The sequence below is a fragment of the Engystomops pustulosus genome, chromosome 2, assembly GCF_040894005.1.
Source record: "Engystomops pustulosus chromosome 2, aEngPut4.maternal, whole genome shotgun sequence".
NCBI classification, from domain to species: Eukaryota; Metazoa; Chordata; class Amphibia; order Anura; family Leptodactylidae; genus Engystomops; species Engystomops pustulosus.
In genome coordinates, this window is record NC_092412.1 from 126,201,235 (window position 1) to 126,220,053 (window position 18,819).

The following is an 18,819-nucleotide window of genomic DNA, read 5'->3' on the forward strand; positions in this document are numbered from 1 at the left end:
AAAAGTTATGCCTCCAGGAAGTTGAGCATGAAAAAATAACAAAGAGTGTCTGTCCTGAAGGAATTTTTAGGCTGTGCCCTCATAGCTTTCCTTTACAGTGTATGAAATGATAGCTGGAAAAGAAGGAAATGTGTTGCACTGGGATGAATCGCCATGAGATAGTGGGTTCAAGTACAAGAACAAGCCTTGCACCAGCGCCATTACCATGATGAGTACATCAGTATGTGGAAGGGAATTAGAGGTGCTACCTGTACTTGTATAAGTGACTCTTTTAGTGTGCACACCTTTACATCTGCCTCTTTAGTGCACACAACAGTAAAGGTTTCCACAGTCTGAAGCGTATGCTAGGAATAATAGCACCATTTATAACACTGTGTGTAGCTGAGACCCCTGAGCGCCCCCTCCTCTCATGAACACAAACCACAGGCGGGGGCGCGCTCTGTGGCAACATGGCGGCGCCGTGAGGTCCTCACTGTGGAGCTACACTGGGTAGTTACAGGGCAGACTGAGGTACATTACACGGATGGACCTGTGGCTGGGGACGGACACGGTGGCCGTGAGAGAAGGCGGCAGCTGAGACACTGCTCAATGTTGGCGGCGGCTCGGGAGGCGGCACACTACCGGAGCTGGCAGCGGCGTGGTGCCTACTGAGGTGAGCGCCCACTTCTCCATCCCACAGCGGCCTCCAGTCCACCGCCGACCGCACTGTCCTGCACCGCGGAAGGCGGGAGAGGAGCCATGCCCTGGCCCTGACTGACAGCTCGGTATAATCAATGCAAGGAGCGCAGTGCTCCACTGTGTTTATATGGAGCCATGTGACTGTAAGTGCCCTAGAGGAAAGCCCTGCTCCACATCACGGTAATGTGCAGTGCATAATGGGAGTGGTAGTAGCTGCAGCTTCACGTGTGTCCACTGACTGTGTGTCTATAGCACCAGGGACATGTATGAAGTCTAGTGCGTCATGGAGGATCAGTCAAGAAATACTTATAACTATGGGAGCTCTTAACAGCGCTAAATCTCGTCATGATAGGCTTGTGGCCATAGACATGTAATACATTTTTCCCTTTGTTTACGACCCATTACTTGTATGCCATAGGTGGTGAAATGGTAAAGATGTGTCATTTAATAAAGTTAAGTTATGAATTCAAAATGGCGCAAATATGTCATACTCCTCATTTCACTACCACTTCTCTCTGCAAGTATAAAAAGTGATCACGTCAGTCACGAAAGGTCAAACCTCACATATATCTGTTGTACGTCATATATTTAAGATCCAAATACGATCATTGAATTTGCTGAAGCCTCTTTCACTCGTGTTGTGCATTTTGAAATGCAATTCTAATGCATCTGGGTTTGTCTCGATCACATATACATTTCCGATTAAACACATGTGAAAGAGCCCCACGTGGGGGGAGATTTTTGAATATGTTTGTTGACTTTTGCGCAGGCAGCTGTACCGCCCCCTCCACCAGCAGCTGCGCCCCTCCTCTTCCCCTCCATGCCCATGGTGTAGTCGCCGGAATATTCTCAATTTTTTTGCAGTGCGCAAAAAATTGGGATGGATTCATCGATTCTACGCCAAAAAACTGGCATAGAAGCATCCCCTCGTGGTGCTCATTATCAGTTGTCTCAGTTGAAATGTGTATGAGATCATGCCATGCTCCTCCCTGATGCCTTTCAAAATACAATCCAATTGCCACGTGTGAACATTGCGTGAGAGGTACTCTATAATATAGAAGCTATAATGCAGCCATGTGAATGAAGCTTAGCTTGGAGGGTCCTGTCAGTATCTGGCGTTCACCAGGAAGTCCACACACTGCTGATTTCCTTTCCTACAAGATATGTGCCATGAGTTACTGATTCTGTGTAAAAAGGGTAATTCCTTAATATGCCATGGGTAATAATAATAATACATCTTTATAAAGCACTGTCATATTCCGTGGTGCTTTACAGATCACACTGGTACTACAGAGCGTTGGTTATGTCAAAGTTGTGTATTATGAAAATTCTGTGGTAAACTACATTGTTGCAGCAAAACAAGATCTTTTGGTAACGCCTGTGGTCATATCAACATGTGTACTGCTTTTGACATTTACCATCCACTAGAAGTTGCTGGACAACGCTATGGCCATTGGAATGGAACTATAGATTTACAGTTATATGATGTGGTCACATTATATGAATGTATGAACAATTACCATGCAAACAGATACTAGGAAGGGAGGGATGCTCTTTCTGGCTTGTGGAGGTGGCTATGAAGCTGAGGGCCTTCTTCCATGGCATCCATCTATTATAATAGATAGAGGATATCCTGTTGACTGTACTCCATTCCTGAGTTTATATGACATGATGTGACATACAGTATAAAGCATCCTCATTTACACAAGCAGCCGGTGTGTATATATAGCGTTTCAGGCTGTAATTCAGGTTTTTCAAGCCAGTTCAGAATAATAACCAAGTCAGATTACTCCTCCTAGATTACAATCTTTGTATTCTTGATTAAATTTTAGACTGCCCTTTTCATTTTATTGTGTCCTGGATGAATTTGCTATTTAAAGCAAACCTGTCATGAGGAATGTCATTTTTAACTGGTGACAGGTTCCAGTAGCCTATGCTATGCTGATTTTAAAAATGCCTCTGTCAGCATCCTGAATCATTTCAGTAGTTTATAAAACTTTTTTTTTTTTATGTTACCTGGCTCCCTGTTGTAACTGTTTTAACTGTTGTAAAAAAAAAAAAAAAAAATCCCATCTTTTTTGCCAAGACTACCTGTGTGGTTAAGAGGAGCATGTAAAGAGAATCTTTATATTTATTGTTTGAAAAATGTATTTGTAACAACCTCTTCTTTACAGCAAACACATATTTTGTATGACACAATGGGGGAGATTTATTATATCTTGCTATTCAATTTTCAGGTGCACAGGATTTCCTATAGCCTTTACAAGAAAACCAGCAGAGACTGAAGGTGGTGTCACACGTAGCGTTTTGAACCCATTTTTAGTCATGCGTTCTAGTCCGTAAAAAAAAACGCATGAGTTTTTGAAAACACTTCTGTTTTCTTTTGGTCCGGTTTTCCCAATTATCTTAATTAAAAATGGACAAAAACGGATGCGTTTTCAGAAAGCATGCGTTTTATAACGGACTGAAAACACATGATTAAAAACAGGTTCAAAACGGCACTTATGACACCACCCTGAGGCTGCATTCACACGTATATGGAAAGCTTGTGCTTGTTACCAATTGCATGCACTTCACGGGAAACATGCGATCGGACAGAGGTTTGCCCGCTTGCACTGCGATTCTAATTGCAATGCAAAAGCAACGTGTGATTGTGTCCTGAAGCTAAGATCTCTGCCAGGGCTGGCCTGGTGGCTGTGTGCACTTCTGCATTTACTGAGAAGCTGGAGCCTCCGTCCTGCAGTACACTAGCAGAGCTGTGCCCAAGTTTGTCCAGGGGTTCGCTGGAGCAATGGATTAAACCTGCTGATCTTAGGATCAATGGAGATTCTTTGTTTAGTTACTTCATACGCTGATGCCTTATTGACAGTTTAAAGTGCTGGACAATTGTTAAGGGAATGGATATCAATTATCTTGTTCACTTGACCTACTAAATACAATGCAGGGAAGGATCATGTTATCATCCTGTATTCTGAAAGCTTACCTTTAAACCGGCGGATATTTGTATTATCAGTCAGTGCTAGGATTACATCCTCATTCCTTATTGTTCAAAAATTGTTCTGTCTATCCACATCTGGGGATGCATATAGAAGAGATAGTAGTTAAGCTGACTAGATCTGTAATAAACCAATGTATATATACTGTCCAACAGTTCCAGCCACAAAATGGAAAATGTCAGATGGTCCCTGTATAAATTAGTTTGCTGTCAGGTCATATAACTTTCATACCAATAACAGGTTTTTCACCTGAAATGCTGTGCGCAACATTAACAGATTTACACCATTTTTAGGCAGTTTTCCATCTTGTCTAGCCTTGGTGCCACAAAATTCGGTTGCAAACTAGACCAACTAATAGTACTATGCCAGATGCCTCTCCGTACACTGGAGTGTGTAGGGACAAATTCAAACACATGACTCGACTGGCCCCCTGGACAACCTTCTCCTCTACAAGGTGTAATGCAACTTTACCATAAATTTACCAGCTTTTTTGCCTTCATCCAGAATGATTTATCTGGCACAGAATAAGCCTGTGAAGTCTGACTCTGCCCTGGTGATCTCTGTTAAATCTCTGCCAATATATATCGGCAGTGTGATTATTGAATTTTTAGCATACCAACCCCTTAGGCCGGCGCCACACGTGGTGCTTTGTCTGCGCTTGCAAACGCAGACAAAGTCGCGCCCACCGGGGCGGGCCTCGGCCCGATCGCATCGGCGTTTCTATGGAAACGCCTGCGATCGGGAACGAGTCGCTGGTGTTTTGCATTAATTTAACGCGAAACACAGGCCGCTCATTCCCGATCGCAAGCGATTTCATCGAAACGCCGATGAGATCGGGCCGAGGCACACCCTGGTGGGCGCGATTTGTCCAAATTTATTTGGAATTCACTAGTTTTCATTAATACATTCATTTAGGTGCAAAATTTACCCACATTAACTGAATAAAAGTAGAAAATGCTTCTAGGAATATATTGTGCAGTTTTTTTCTGAGTAAGGGAACACCCCACATTTAGATGTAACCCACTGTCAGGGCACGTGGCCGGGTGCGGAAGGGAAGGGGCCATTGAGCTTTTGTAGGGCAGGATAGTTTTCAGGTGCCATGATGTGTTTGTAGAGCCCCTGAGGCCAAGTTTACACGGCTTCACCTGTGATTGCCTAAGGCTTCGACAGCGTTTGCATTTACTTTAACGTGTTGGAAACACAATGGGGGTCATTTACTAAGGGCCCAATTCGCATTTTCCCGACGTGTTACGCGTATATTTCCGATTTTTCCCTGAATTGCCCCAGGTTTTTGCCGCACGCGATCAGATTGTGGCGTATCGGCGCTGGCATGCACGCGACGGAAATCGGGGGCGTGGCCGTACGAAAAACCAACGGATTCGGAGAAACCGCCGCATTTAAAAAAAAAAAAAGTTGCGGGACAAGCACTTACCTTCACCAAGTATAGGATTGTGAACTGCCTTAGTGAATCGCCGGAATACCCGAATCCACCGCAGAGAACGCGCCACTGCATCGCGAATGGGCCGGGTAAGAAAATCTGCCCCAGTGTTACCAAAATTTGGTAATTATGGATTACGTTTTCAAATGTAACGAAAATGCCATGTGTGAACGTGGCCTCAGGTACCACAAACCTTTATCCCAGAAAATTTGTAAACTTTTAATCGTGGTATAGAGGGCATTTTAACCCCTTGTCCCCGGATGGGCTTTTTCTATTTTACTTTGTTTATCGCTCCCTATTTTCAAAAATCAATAACTTTTTTTTATTTTTCCATGTACAGAGCTGTGTGAGGGCTTGTTTTCTGCGTAACAAATTGTACTTCCTAGTGATGATAGTTTATATTCCATCCCTTGTCCTGGGAAAGTCAAATACAATTCAAAATGCGGTAAAATTGACAAGAAACAAGATTTGCGCCATTTTCTTGTGGACATTGTTTTTTACGTCTTTCATTGTACTTTCCAAATAGCATCTCTATTATATTGGACGTTTTGGGACGCGGTGATACCTAATATGTTTATTTTTTTTTAATTTTTTTCCACTTTTTTTAAAATGATTTTCTGTTTTATATGTGTTAGGGGCTTTTGGGACATTTTGATTTTTTTTTTTTTTTTACCGTTTTTATCTTCACATTACATATGAACTAGAGAACATCTGATAGGCTGACGGGCATCTATTCGGTCCAGTAGGCAGATGCCGATGGCAGATCTGGGGACCTTCATTAGGGACCCGGCTGCACGGCTAAGACGTAGGTGATAAAGGTTAATAATTTACTTGGATGAAGGAAATAAGACTATCCAAGGAATGTCTGTAAAGCGTTTAGTCAGTGGACACTTTTTCAGGTTCCTTTATCTCTCAGCTTTCAAGGTGTGGCCGGAACGCAAGTGGGAGGGGCTTGGAATGAGCACCATCTGTTTTGCATGTAAGTACTACAAAGTGCATGTTTTTCTTTGGAAAAGCATATGTCTATCACCAGCATGAAACACTGTATGCAAATGAGCCTGAAGGGCAAGAGACAAGCTAATAAAGTAAGAAAAACGTAACCTCCAAGGTAACATGTCACATCTTATCATGGGAGGTGGAAAGAAATGTCAAACATTCTCCAAGCATCTTGTGTTTAAGACGAACCCGATTTTGAAATCACATTCTCTAATTTAAAAGACCTTCTTGTACATATTTTATTTAACACAACCAATTTTCGTGGTTGTAATTCTTGTGGCAGATGTACTGCGTGCCCTAATATAGAGAAAAGTTGGACCTTCTTGGATTCCAGGAGTGAATGTAGTTTCTCCATTACATTGCCAGTAAATGGCACTGTCACATGCCCTTATTCCCTGATGAAATGATGACTACTTGAGAGTATGTATTGGGTATTAGGGCAGCCGTCGATGTTCAGGGTTCTGAAATCTCTCAACTTAAGCCCTCATTACTTTTGTTTGGTTCATGGGTGTGATCCATCTGGTTTTCGAGTAAAAGGGATAGGTCATGTGTATTATTAATATGAGAAGTGGAGCTTCAAATTCAAATGGACATGAGTACTAAATTATGAAACCTTTTGGCTTAAATGATGTTTTTAGATTCTTTTCTTTTTGTTTGATTTTGCTTTTGGTGCAGTTCAATCTATGTGCAATAAGATGTCCCTCCCATGTGTATCACTAAAACGGTTTTATTATGATTGTTTTTTTATACTATAATGACCATAAAAGTGGCGCATCACTGTTTACAGATGTGTAATATCCAGTGGGTTTAACAAGATGGGGAGATTTTTTTTTATTCATTTTCACTTTTTTTCTTTCTTTCACATATTTTTCAAATTGTTTGTATAACCATTTATTTCTCAATATTTATTTCCATCATAATCCCCCCATGACGGCACCTGGAGGTTGTACCTTAAAGGCTACCCCGACGAAACCCTCTAGGACAGGGGTGCACTGCCCGCGAGCCACATGTGGCCCACAGACCCTTGACCTGGAACTGGGGGGGGGGGGGGCAGCGGCGAGGCAGGCACCTGGAACTGGGGGGAGCCGCGGCGGAGGGGCAGGTACCTAGAACTGAGGGGGCCTCAGCCCAGGGAGGGAGGACTAGAACTGGTGGCAGGAGAGGGCAGTCTGAGTGAAGAGAGAGAGACAACCTTTGGGGGGGGGCGACAGTATTATAGTAGTTATATTCTTGTACATAGAGGGCAGTATTATAGTAGTTATATTCTTGTACATAGAGGGCAGTATTATAGTAGTTATATTCTTGTACATAGAGGGCTTAATTATAGTAGTCATATTCTTGTACATAGGGGGGCAGTATTATAGTAGTTATATTCCTGTACATAGGCGGCAGTATTATAGTAGTTATATTCTTGTACATAGGGGGCAGTATTATAGTAGTTATATTCTTGTACATCGGGGGCAGTATTAGAGCAGTTATATTCTTGTACATAGGCGGCAGTATTATAGTAGTTATATTCTTGTACATAGGGGGCAGTATTATAGTAGTTATATTCTTGTACATAGGGGTAGTATTATAGTAGTTATATTCTTGTACATAGGGGGCAGTAGTATAGACGTTATATTCTTGTACATAGGGGACAGTATTATACTAGTTATATTCTTTTACATAGGGGGCAGTATTATACTAGTTATATACTTTTAACTATGGGGCAATATAATTGTAGTTATATTCTTGTACATAGGGGGGCAGTATTATAGTAGTTATATTCTTATACGTAGGGGGCAGTATTATAGTAGTTACATTCTTGTACATAGGCGGCAGTATTATAGTAGTTATATTCTTGTACATAGGGGGCAGTATTATAGTAGTTATATTCTTGTACATCGGGGGCAGTATTAGAGCAGTTATATTCTTGTACATAGGCGGCAGTATTATAGTAGTTATATTCTTGTACATAGGGGGCAGTATTATAGTAGTTATATTCTTGTACATAGGGGTAGTATTATAGTAGTTATATTCTTGTACATAGGGGGCAGTAGTATAGACGTTATATTCTTGTACATAGGGGACAGTATTATACTAGTTATATTCTTTTACATAGGGGGCAGTATTATACTAGTTATATACTTTTAACTATGGGGCAATATAATTGTAGTTATATTCTTGTACATAGGGGGGCAGTATTATAGTAGTTATATTCTTATACGTAGGGGGCAGTATTATAGTAGTTACATTCTTGTACATAGGGGGCAGTATTAGAGTAGTTATATTTTTGTACATAGGGGGCAGTATTATAGCAGAAGAAAGGCTAGAATTGGCCTTGTGCAGCAAATAAGTATGGATACCTGGTTGACTGCAGGCAGGGCACAGTACTGGGGTCCATCAGAATCCCTGCGTGCAGCCAGTTATGCACAATTATTACCTGCTGCATGGGTTCAGACAATTTCCATGCTGCCCCCCCCCCCCCCATACCACCCCTCCCCGCCGCCTTACTTTGGGTTCTGTGAGTACTCCCTGGATTATGTGTGTTGTATAGAGGTTTATTGTGTTGTTCAATACTTATTTACCATTCAAGGACACTCGGCAATTACACTATCCAATGGAAAGGAAGTCTGAAAGCCTTCTTGGTGAAAATATGAAAACTTGATATGATCGTGGGGTGCCTTCTGCTCCTCTGGACAGTCATGTACCAGATGAGGGTGCCTGGTCTGTCCATGGCATAAGTCTGCTTGATCTGAGCAGTTTGTCTGTCTGCCGATGTAAGTGCATAGTCTGACATTATTAACCATTTATCAACGTGTTCCGTATCTGTACCTTGCACATCGGCTGCGGGTGAATGAAGAGGACTCACTGGCTGAGGCCTTTCCATACAAACAGATGAGGTGTAAACAGGTGTAAAATGGGGCAGTATATGTAGGGTCAATCAGACAACCTAGGGTTAAACCTGGGGGGTTTTAAAAATGGTAAAAAAAAAAGTAAACCATTAAGTTAAAAAACCTAAAAATTCAAATCACTCCTTTTCCCTAGAAACTGATATAAATATAAAAAACAATAAAAATCATAAACATGTTGGGTATCGTCACTTTTTTGCAGTTTTACAAAAGAAGTCCTTTTTCTATATCTGTAAACTTATTTGTATAGATTTTGTTTTGTATTTGTTTTCTCCATATGTGATGTTCATGCATTAAAGTTAGAAACCAGTTTTAAGATGTTCTGATAAAGCCTTCATGTGGGCAACATACTACACATGTAATATTGAATTCTAATACTGCTTGTATGTGATATTTTGGATTGGCTCTACAGGCAGTCCCAAGGTTAGCTAAAAGATCTGTAGGTTTGTTCTTATGTTGAATTTGTATACCCCAGCCAAATTTTTTTGGTCTCTGTGACATTTTAAAAATGTATTGTAGCCTAAGGTTAAAGTACAGTAAATTAGCAACATCTAATAGTCGTCTGTAAGTCAGGTGTTTTTAAGTAATAATTCCTTTATATAGTGCAGACAGGATTATGCACAGAGCTTCCAAATCGGTCCTTGTCCCCAATGGGGCTCACAATCTAATCAACCTACAAGTATGTTTGTGGAGTATGGGGGGAACCGGAGGAAACCCATGCAAACACGGAGAGGACATACAAACTTGCAGATGTAGACCCTGGGACTTGAACCCAGGTCCCCAGCGCTGTATTCCCTAGTTTTTATGTGCATACTTTGTGGTTTGTATACTGCCTGAAGGGGCCTGTTCTACATATACATTTCTCCGAGTTTGGTCATGTGACCGCATTGCTGGTGCTGCCCATTGTATGATGTATGGGGTGGGTATTTAAAAAAGTTGATACATTTTGTACGAATGTCAGATCACGAATAAGACACTATGTGCCGAAATGAATTGATCTTTGCTCCTGTAATCCTGTGTTATCCTATGCGTTCTTAACGATCTGAAAACGCACTAACTAAAAACGGCCCAAAAACGGCCTAAAAACGCCACGTGTGTCTTCACCCTAAGGGGTTCAGTAAATTGTGATAATTTAGGGCATTATTTTTATTCTTTTTTTGCTGTCATGAGCATGTGGTCGGATTTCACACGTCGATGACACGCAGGCTGCAAATGGTGAACTGCAGATCTGTATGCAGCCTGAAAAGGCACATGTCCGTGTGCAGGTAGACTAACCTTGGAAAACGTGTCGCACGGGACTACTTCATGGAACTTGTAAATTGTTATTTAACACCCTTTTAGTAGTAGCTTTAGCATTGCACTGATGTAAACCTTTCCATACTGTGATTGGAAAAGGATTTTTCTTGCATTCTCCTTTCACCTATGTGTGACCATGGAACCCAACTTAGATTGCCATTATTGTCTGAAATATTGCTGCTGCAGGCTACATACCCATCCTGGCAGACTCTCCCAATTGTAACTGCTCCAATTCCTGTGATGATGAATAAGAAGTGGGAGTAAATCCTCCCAGCTGCACTGTAGAGGAGGAGTCAGATCCTCTTTCATCTGTAGGGTACCTGCTCTGGGGTCACAGAGAGCTTCCATAGAGCTGATCACACGCTTCCTTTCTAGCAGTCAGTAGGACCCAATCCTGGTGTAATTCCTAGTGCTATGAAATGTCAGGCTATGTGGCACCCACACATCTTGCTCATCCTGGTAAGTGATATGTGTTTGAGATGCCCTTGTGTTTTATGTGACTTCTTTGCTGTTTGCAGCCTTATTTCTTTGAACATGTGATATTTATTGAATTCAAATTTTTATTTATTTTTTTTACAAAAATTTGTAGATTTCATAGAATTCGGTCACAACTTTAATTTATGTACTAGACTTGCTTTACTGTAACATTAATAGATCTGTTTTCATGCTCCTTTACTATGATCTTTTGTAATATTTACTACTACAACTGTTCACTCATCACATGTTTTACAGCACTGACTGATGTCTGCCTACAGCGCTTTATCTACTCTTGTGAAGAAATCTGTGACATCATATGTTGTGTTATACTATAAATTCTTAGTCATTAAAAGGTGTTGGTCACTTAGCACTTTTGATCAACTTAAGATCGGATGTGCAGGCTCTGTAGTGGACATTAGCTTTGGCCTGGTCTGTATCAAAAACTGTCAAAAACGGTCGATTTCCATTGCAGCTTTAAGCCACTATTTCTGTGCAGTAAGATAAATGGCAGAATCCACAGAGTCCTTGCCATGCTGTGGCTTCAAACCCATAATGTAAACATTTTTGCATTCTTGCTTTTTTTTTTTTAAACAGCTTGTGGATATGAATTAACTCGTTCACTATACTGCTATTATAAATTCCTTACCTGTTGGTGATTCAAGCTTGTGTGTTTCCAGGCTTCAGCATTAAAAATTGGCCATGTGAACATGTCTTTGATATTCTTGCTTGATATATTCTTTTCTGTTCTCTTACTTCCTCTATTTATTTTTTTTACATATAATACATACATATCGTATGTATTGCAGCCATCACATTATTGTAACAGTCTGTCATTACGTGTTTTACTAGGTGTCTTTTGGCGAGCTTTAAGGGTGGTGACACACATGTCATTTTTAGGCATTTTTTGGCCCGTTTTTAGATTTCAGTTTGTAAAAAACGCATGAGTGTTTGACAGGTTTGACCAATTATCTTAATTCAAACTGGTCAAAAACGCATAAACGATCTGAAAACACACTACTAGAAATGGCCTAAAAACGCCATGTGTGTCACCACCCTAAGGGTGCGGTCACACATCGCACTTAACGCATGCGTTTAAAAATGCATTGCAACAGCTGGAGAGAGATTTGCCTAGTTAAACAGCTATTAACACTTAACGCATGTGTTAACAATGTGTTAATTCATGCATTTTGTGTTAACGCAAACGTTCACATTTGCGTTTTGTAAATGCAAGTGTTAACAACTGTTTAATTTGGCAAATCTCTCTTCAGCTGTTTCAATACGTTATTAAACGCATGAGTTAAAGAGAACCCGTCAGGCAAAATAACCCCCCTAAACTAAATATATTTTCATAAACTGCCATTATAAAGCATTGCTTCTATCCCTTCATTGTCCCTCTACATGCCTACAAACCTAAGCAATGAGGTCCTAAAGCTGTATGCAAATGACCTGTGAAATGTCCAATGAGTCATTAGCATATTCAAGCTGTCCACCTTATTCATGAGTGGGAGGCACAGCCACACCCCCAGTGCTTGACTGACAGCCTGTATAATGGTGTGAGGCTGTATAATGATGTGCTTCTTGGTGCTGGCGGCCACGCCTCCTGCAGCCTGTCTGTGTATAGGAGAGATACAACAGCTCCAGGCAGCCATGTTATAGCAGAACATGTCAGGTACTTGTGTAGCTGATGTCTGTGTCTCTCACATGTGTATTAGGAGGGTGCAGCATGTCAGCAGATGCAGCACACACACCAGCAATTCTTTACTATACATTACACACAGACATGAGCAGGGGGAGGAGAGGGGAGGGGGAACATCACTGCCTCTGACCATGTGACCAGCCTCATTTACATAATAAAGAAAAGATGATTTTATAATGATAAATGTATGAATTGACTAGATAAAGGCTGGGATGGGATCCTTGTGAACTGCTCCAACAGGTAGAGGTGACAGGACAAGTGACAGAGCCCTAATGACAGGTGTCCTTTAAGCGTGTTGTGTGAATGCATCCTCACTATGTAGAACAATCAATGTTATTGAATTGAGAGGTTTATTAGTCTTTTGAATTTTCTCAAAATGTCCTATTGAAGTGTAAAATTTTCTTTATTGTAGCAATTTGTAATCCTCAGTGAGCCTTTTGTTCGCTGTTAGCAACAATTTTCTCACAGAATCATGATTTGGTATGGTTGACATAAAAAAAGGTGAAGGTTGTGTTTTTTGTTTTTTTTTTTTTTACTTTAGTGGACTCGTTTTATAACAATAATATTATAATATATACCAGAATAGTGAAACACAAGGCCTTGAATAAAAAAATGTAACTCTTACCAGTTGTACAGTACTGATTTTTAGAATCATGTCCAATTTATCTTCCAGGCACCTTCATGCAATTTTAGAGTCAATAAACATTTATTGAAATAGACATAATACACTAAACATATCAATTACAATCTGGAAGCGGTTGTAAAACAATCAATACAGTTGACCTGTGCCTTAGAGTTACATGACAAGCGAGATGGAGTATCATTCGAGGTAAGAAGCAGGTAATTAAGGCACCAAGCAAATCATATGTAGTGTAACGGACTCTGAATATAAATGTCACATACGGATAAACAATTTGATAGTTGAGGGGTAGGGACAGGGTAGAACATTGGGTTATATAAAAAGAAGGGTAAGGTTGGATTTTGATTCAAAGTGTAAAATGTTATTAAAAAAAAAAGGCATAAAAATTTACTTTGATGGCAAAAAATGTGTCTCAAACTGAAAATATTCAGCTTCACATCTCCTAAATGTAATAGATGAACATAGATTTCACCTCAGTCACATGTTCCCATTACCTCATCCTAATATCCCTAAGACTGTAACAGAAAACATTTTAAAAAATAAAAGCACCCCTAAATCCTATATATTTTCTGAAAGCAGAGAACCTGGCAATTGCATTTTTCTTCATAACAGTTGACAGCCCGTACCACCATGATCCAACTATGACGGACAGAATTTAAACACATATTTATGTATAAAACTTGCGTCAAAACGAAGGTTTATGCACCAAACAGGATTTAATAATGGCACAAAGTGAGCAGATTTATATATATACCACAATAAACAACATCAACAAGAATTTACCCTCCCAGGAATGCTACAACATAAACCTTGAACTATTTGGTTGCAATCCACAAAAATATATAACTCACAAAGTTCCCATTCTGTCAAAATCATATGTTTTTCATAACTTATCACCTACCATGCCTACAAAAGTAGCACATCAACAGTGATAAAATGCAAAAATTACATGAAAATTCAAAATTTCCATCAAACTATGTACAAATCCAGACTACCTATGTACAGAAAAGGAACTTTCCTAAAAACAGCAAGTGAGGAGTTTATACATACACCACGTGTCTATTCACTATAACATGCAGCAAAGGGAACGTTGAATCCACACAGGGCGCCTAGATTTTTACAGAAAATTGCACAAGATTCACACAGATATATTATTGTATGCTTAAATCAAAGTATTCTGAGTTGCACACTTAACCCTTTTGGGAGCTACCTCACAGTCACGAATCGATCCCACGTCCAACAAATGTGTTCTTGTATATCCTTTAGCGAATCCACAATTTCGTTCCACTTTCCCTCTTGGAAACTTTTCTAGTGCAGTAACCACTCAATAAATGTAGGGCTAAAAGGAAAAGTAAAAAATGCGCATATAAAATCCACCATGCGGACACCAGTCTCGCTAGTTCGCCCAGACTGGCGTCCGTATGGTGGATTTTATAGGCGCATTTTTTACTTTTCCTTTTAGCCCTACATTTATTGAGTGGTTAAAAGATATAAGAAAACGCAGCTGGACTGTCTGAACAGTGGTCTATCCACATCCAAATACCATTTGTTGGGAACTACACTAGAAAAGTTTCCAAGAGGGAAAGTGGAACGAAATTGTGGATTCGCTAAAGGAGATACAAGAAGACATATAAGGAGCTCCGGTCAGACTGTTTTTATTTTTATTATTGTATGCTGCCTTATGCAATAATAACCAAAATGAAAAACTATGGGGAAGATATTTTCAGGAGTCTCTTAACTAGAACAGTTCTACTCTGTTCATGTCAACCAATTAAAGCTGAGCCCTGATTGGTTTGCATGGGCAACTAGAACAGTTTTACCTCAGAAACATATGATAAATCTCCCCCAATATATCCATAAACAAAGCCAGATAACAAAAGTCACTTTTATTTGTGTGCCATTGTATTAGTTTACTTTTGTGTATGTGTTCATATTCCATATAACTTTGTGTATATGTTCTGGGTTGCAGTGTTAATATGTAACCACATTAGGCAAAGAGGACGAATGTCAGTTTCTCCAAATTTATGCAAAAAAAAAAAAAAATTGCTCAATATAAGAGAATCCGAGAGCAAGTGTGTTCTCAGATTGTTCTTGGTAGGAAAGGGTCAATAATATGAACAGTAGTTAAAGATTTTTTTTCACAAAGGAATGTTAGGCCCTATCCCGTGGATAGGGAATAACTTGCTGATCGAGAAAACGAGGGGTCCGCAACATATAAAGTCAATATTTACTTTATCTGTGTGGTACAAGCAGCTCTCCTCTTATGGTAGTATTCATGAATAAGCGCTTAAACTAAGGGAGAGAACGGTTAGAGGGTTGAGTTTAAGCTCTTATTCATGAATACAGTACTACCATAAGGTGGTGGATCGGTCAAGGACCGTTTAGGATCACAGGTCCCTCCATGTGCAGCCATTTTATACACAGGAATGACAGATGATGAGCTCAACCCCTTACAGAGGCAGTCATCTTTGGTTCATTTTTTTTTGCTCCCCGCCATCAAAATTCTATAACTTTTTTTATATTTCTGTGTACAGAGCGATATGAGGCCTCATTTCTGCGGAACAAATTGCACTTTGCAGTGATGGTATTTATTTTTCCATGCCACATACTGGGTTAGGGCCAAAAAAATCCAAATGCGGTGAAATTGATTTAAAAAAAAGTCCCAAACTTTCTTGTGGCCTCGGTCTTTGCTACTTTCACTGTGCGCTCCAAATAACACCTCTACTTTATTCTTTGGTTCGGTACGATCACTGTGGATACAAAAAGCCAGCCAGCCATCCCCCTTTAGGAGCCAGCCCGCCCCCGCAGCTCCTCTTCTTTCTTCTCTCTGCTGTTACAGCCGGCAGAGACACGACCGTGCGCTCTGCTGGGCGGTGCTTGTTATGTCATCAGCGACGACACAGCCGTATCATAGCCGGCAGAGTGCATGGGCACGTCTCTGCCAGCTGTTACAGCAGAGAGAAGACATAAGAGGAGCATCGGAGAGCCACGGCGGAAGGTGAGTATGTAAGTTTATTTTTTTATTTAATTGTGTATAAGCTGAGGTGAGATTTTTCTGCACTTTTTTTCGTGCTGAAAAACTCTGCTTATACACGAGTCTGCACGGTAAATGACCTAATATCTTGACACACACCCAACACACCCATTACAGAAACATTACAGTAACCTAGGCCAACCCTTTTAATTTATTGGCATATATATATAAATCTGTTATAAAATGTATCTGTTAAAGCGTACTGAGCACAAGTAGTGTTAATTTCACATTGCTTGAAGGCTTCATACAAGACATATGAAGCTGTTGGTTGTATCTTCAAAATTTTGCATCTTTCAGAGGTCAAACTTCAATAGTTCTAAAAAGTAATTTTCTGTGTTTTGGCTCAGATCACTTATGACATGTCCACCAGGCATTGAATTTGTTAAAGGACATATGCTAGAAAGCCATAAGAATCACAAACATGTGAGCGCTTTAATACAAATAACCAAGTGAAAAGTGGCTTCAAAGGAGCGATGGGTTTGATGTGAAACATCAGAATCATATGATTACAAGCAGAAATTCCCTGATCCTCAAGTAACTGACACTTGAAAGTAAAAACTTAAACCGTTGTTAAATACAATGCACAAAAGGGCTGATTCACGCTTTACTAATGTTCTCACATGATGTCCTGTTTCTCTGCAGGTTATTAATGTTTGCTTTTCCTTAGATTCAAGCTGTGAATGCTTCTTTGATCCCATTCTTTCTCTTTCATATAATACTTGCTGCTATCCAGGGAGTCCCTCTTTTCCGCTTTCCTATGTTTCTCATTTTTTATGTTTATCAGTACTTTTTTCCACACTATTTTTACTTCGTTTTTATGCTACAAACCCTGCGCAAAGCTGTGTTGAGAAAATGTGATTGCAACATTGTCCTTATATGCATTGTACAGTATTGTCAGGAGGAAAGTCCTGTCAAATAAATCTCTTAATTCATTAGCGTTGACTTGTTTCCTAGTATTTGTATCAGGTATGAAACAGCTAGTTATAGATTTTAATGGAATGTCACATTGAGCATGGTTTGTATGTCATTTCCATTGTATGGAGAAGGAGAAACATTTGAAATTATTATTAGACAAATTGGCATGTACTCTTTCAGTAGTCACATTAATCTGTTCAGCTCCAACTTCAATATAACATCCGCTGGTTACACTGTTTTTTTTAATACTGATTGGTATGCTTTAAGTATACAATTGTCTGTGCTGATCTTATATGTGGTTATCCCTTTAAAGCAGCATTAAACTCATGAAGGTTCTGGGTTAACTCCCCTATTGGTCCAATATCGATTTGCTTGGTTCTTTTCTTGTATTCTTGTATCATCACACAGTGTAAATATACTGTATATAACACAAATCCTGTATGAATGTCCATTTCAGCCATAACAAATTTTAAGACATCAGTGATTCGGAGAGCTTAGTGGTAGGACTGGATTGGGCTCTTGACATGCAAGCGAGTTGTTAGAAGCCTGTGCTATGTTTCGGGACTCAAGCTTGCATCTTGGTGTTTCTATCCACTGAATATACTAGTGCTCATGTGCTCTCATCCTTCCGCATGAGTTAAACTGATAGTACTACAGTACCCAGCATAACTTGTTTATCATAACATGATCAAACTGCTTCTATTCATGGTTATATGTTTAAACGTCACAAATAAAATGCCCTAATAGTATAGACAGGCATTTATGTTGTAGGACCAATAGCTGACAGTATACACTGCATGACCTACTCTGTGCTTATCAGCATAAATCACAAACACTAATTTTGTTCTATACCCAATATCACCCAAGGACCTATGAAAACTCTTTTAACCCCTTAATGACCTCCCAATCGGCTTTTTACGCGGTCATTAACTGTACATCTTCTGACGTGACACTTTTCTACGGCGGCGTGTCAGAAAAAGATTTCGAGAAACCTGGTCTCCCTGGTGCTGGTATCGGGCTGTGATGTGCTATCAGCACATTGTAATGAATGAGGAGTAAATTCCCATATACTGCCATACTGTAGTATGGCAGTATATGATAGGATCGTACAGAAAACCTAGGGTTAAATTACCCTAGGGAGTCTGAAGAATAGTAAAAGTAAAAATTAATAAAAAGTTTAAAAAAATTATAATAAAAAAAACTAAAAATTCAAATCGCCCCCTTTCCCTAGAACTGATATAAACATTTATAAATAAAAATCATAAACACATTTAGGTGTCCAAAAATGCCAGATTTATTAAAATATAATAACGCCTTTTCACTGCGTTTTACCCCGTAGCGGAAAATAGCGCCCAATTTGAAAATGGCACTTTTTTGCTAATAAATAAAATATATAAAAACAATCAATAAAAAGTGATCAAAAGATCGCACAGTCCTAAGTATGAAAAAGTTATTGGTGGCAGAAGATGGCAAAATTTAAAAACAAAATTGTACAGGAGGTTTTAATTTTTGTAAATGTATGGAAACATTATAAAACCTATACAAATTTGTTATCTTGTGATCGCACCGACCCAAAGAATAAAGTAGACATGTCATTTGTGGCGCACAGTAAAAGCTGTAAAATTCAAGCCCACGAGAATAGCAAATGCGGTTTTCACCATTTTCACTGCATTTGGAATTTTTTTTCCTGCTTTCCAGTACACGACATGTAATATTCAATACCATTAATATGAAGTGCAATTTGTTACATAAAAAATAA

At 39.7% G+C, this 18,819-nt stretch overlaps 1 protein-coding gene across 4 annotated transcripts in view; it reads left to right on the forward strand.

Moving 5' to 3' along the window:
* The first annotated feature begins 343 nt into the window (after positions 1 to 343).
* Positions 344 to 18,819, forward strand: part of SCML2 (Scm polycomb group protein like 2) — an 80,266-nt gene continuing 61,790 nt past the window's right edge. The window contains exon 1 of one of the 4 annotated variants that reach the window (XM_072136306.1): positions 344 to 652. The gene's annotated coding sequence lies outside the window, so the exon portion shown is untranslated. Of the gene's footprint in view, positions 653 to 13,217; positions 13,301 to 18,819 lie in introns of those variants that run through there. The other 3 variants (XM_072136304.1, XM_072136303.1, XM_072136305.1) reach the window with 3 other exon arrangements.